The sequence below is a fragment of the Lactuca virosa genome, chromosome 9 (assembly GCF_052849685.1).
Source record: "Lactuca virosa cultivar CGN04683 chromosome 9, Lactuca_virosa_CGN04683_v6, whole genome shotgun sequence".
NCBI lineage: Eukaryota > Viridiplantae > Streptophyta > Magnoliopsida > Asterales > Asteraceae > Lactuca > Lactuca virosa.
The window spans coordinates 163,033,982-163,036,423 of NC_136434.1; the positions used below are offsets into that span (position 1 = coordinate 163,033,982).

General features: G+C 41.1%; 1 non-coding gene across 1 annotated transcript; it reads left to right on the plus strand.

Annotated features, from left to right (window-relative positions):
- The first annotated feature begins 1,241 nt into the window (after positions 1–1,241).
- Positions 1,242–1,348, plus strand: LOC145141774 (small nucleolar RNA R71). The gene has a single exon (XR_013722969.1). It is a non-coding gene; the product is annotated as a small nucleolar RNA R71 (small nucleolar RNA).
- Positions 1,349–2,442: the final 1,094 nt, after the last annotated feature.

Genomic DNA, 2,442 nt, shown 5'->3' on the forward strand with positions numbered 1-2,442 from the left:
ACCCATTTTGGTGGTTCCTAAGGGTAAAGTTGGAAACTTTACCCTTCTAGATATCATTTTGGTTGAGATCTGAGCTTTGGAGCTCTTAGATTCGATGAAGACAGCTTAATGTATTAAGCTGTTGGATTTCTGGCGAACACGACGTGTTTATTTGTAAACACGACGTGTTGGCTTGGTTTTTCCCGACCTTGCAGACACAACATGTTGGGTCAACTCGGGTCGTTGACCTTGACTTTTGACTTTTGTCTTTGACCAAGTTGACCTATAAGGGGTATTGGGGCATTTTGAGTTGTATCTAAGGAATTGTTTCTGTTTAGGGGTTGAATAGAGCTGATATTCAGAGCCGGGACCTATTCAGCTATCGTTCAGCATCCGAGGTGAGTTTTCCTCACCAGGTTTAGCGGGTCTAAGGCACCAAGGCCAACCCTTTTTTATTATGTTGATATACTTGTTGTCTGTGCGATACTTGTATGTGTTTGTATATGTATGCTTATTGGGTGGGGCCCGTATTGTGAGTGTGGGCGCGACCCGTTATATGATATGTTTGGTATGCGGTATCTTGGAGAACTCACTAAGATTTGTGCTTATAGATTTAGTTTGTGTTTCAGGTACTTCCGGTTCCAAGGGGAATGGCTCGAGTTGACTGCACCGTACACACCATGGAGATTCCGCATTTGATATTTATTCTGATTTTGATATATTTGATACATTGATTACATTGATTTTTCTGTGATGATTGAATGACAACTGAAAATACTATTTTATCTATTATAAACAAAAAATTTTGGGACCTTATTTTTGGATGTTACATTAATCTTTTGTTATTGATATTCATGTGGTGTACATCTCGGCTTCCTCCTATCTTTTTCAAGCGTATATCTATTCAAATAGCACACTCGAGCCCTGTTGTATCCGTTCTCATCCAAGTCGGTCCGCTACAATTGTTGCATCCAACTTGCATTGCATGAATTGATTCCCCCACCTTTGTGATCCTATTGTACATGGTGTCGAGCTTTGTAATTATGGAGGCAATACTATCTTGACCTCTTTTTTTACTTGATTACCCTCTAGTGAAATCCTCCCTTGGATTGTGATATTCTTTTGAGTGTTTGGCAAATTCTTCAATTAAAGCCTTGTTAGTTGTTGAGTCCTTCTTTGTCACGGGCCCTTGCGAATCTAGAAGTTGGTGAGTGCACATGTTGATACCCTCATAGAAAATTAAAATTTCCTTCTACACATTGAAATCATGTTGAGGATAATTTCGTAATAATCTCTTGTAACGCTCCCAAGCTTCGTGTAATGACTCCCTATCCAGTTGTTGGAAGTTTTGGATATTTTTCTTAAGTTTTGTTATTTTAGAAGGAGGGTGAATTGTTAGATGAATTCGGTTCTAAGATCAGTCCATGTCGGGTTGGCTCCAAAAGGAATTGATTTCAACCAATATTTACTTGCATCCTTGCGTGTGACTGGTAGAAGTCGTAACATCATTGCATTTTTCGTCACATTGGGAGCATTAAAATAACTTGAAATCTCTACCACCTCATCTATATGGTTGTAGGCGTCTTCGTGGTCATTCCCAAAAAATGTTGTAACACCCCAAGTCCAGGTATACCTTGTGAACCTTAATCTATTGAGCATTTGTTTCATTTGGCCCTTGGTAGAGAAAAAGTGATTAATGGGTACGCAGGGCGTACTAGAGTGTACGCTCAGCGTACTCATGTGCGTGCTTTGGACGTGGAGGCCACCTAGTACGCTGGCGTACCGGAGGGTTCGCTGGGCATACTAGGCCCAGAATGTAAACCCTAATTTGAGGTGCGGCCCTATAAAAAGGAAGTGATGGCCTCATTCCTGGCCACCATTCCTAGACACCAAACCTTCCTAACCCTATATATTCATCTTCTTAGCTGGAGAGTGCATTCGAGAACTTGTGAGCATATTCTTGTGATCTTGAAGAGGAGAAGGAGCTTTGGAGAAGAAGAGTGAGAGTCCAGGCTTTTGGATCTGAGCTTAGCAGTGAGGAAAGCTTCACATAGAGGTATAAAGCTCCAAGCTTTCTCACTATTTCGTTTTGTGCATTTTCATGGAGTATTTTAGGGTTTTGTCCCAAAAGAAGGAGACTTTATGAGATAATGAGCTCCAGAGACCTTGATCTATCCCTTTTCAGTGTATTTTGTGGATTAGAGTGATGAAAATCCAATCTTAGACGTTAGGAGTAAGCCATGCATGAGATAGGAGCTTCATGAGGAAAGATGATGGATGTTTTGAGTGTTAGTGACCCAATCAGCCATGCAAAGGCTTAAAGTCACTGACTTTATGGATTAAGAGACATTAGGAAGTCCAGATCTGTGATATGAGCCAATGTCTTAATGGATTAAGACCAAAAACGTGAGGATAGAGAAACTGGGACGTACGCTGGGCGTACTCCCAGTACGCGCAGCGTAG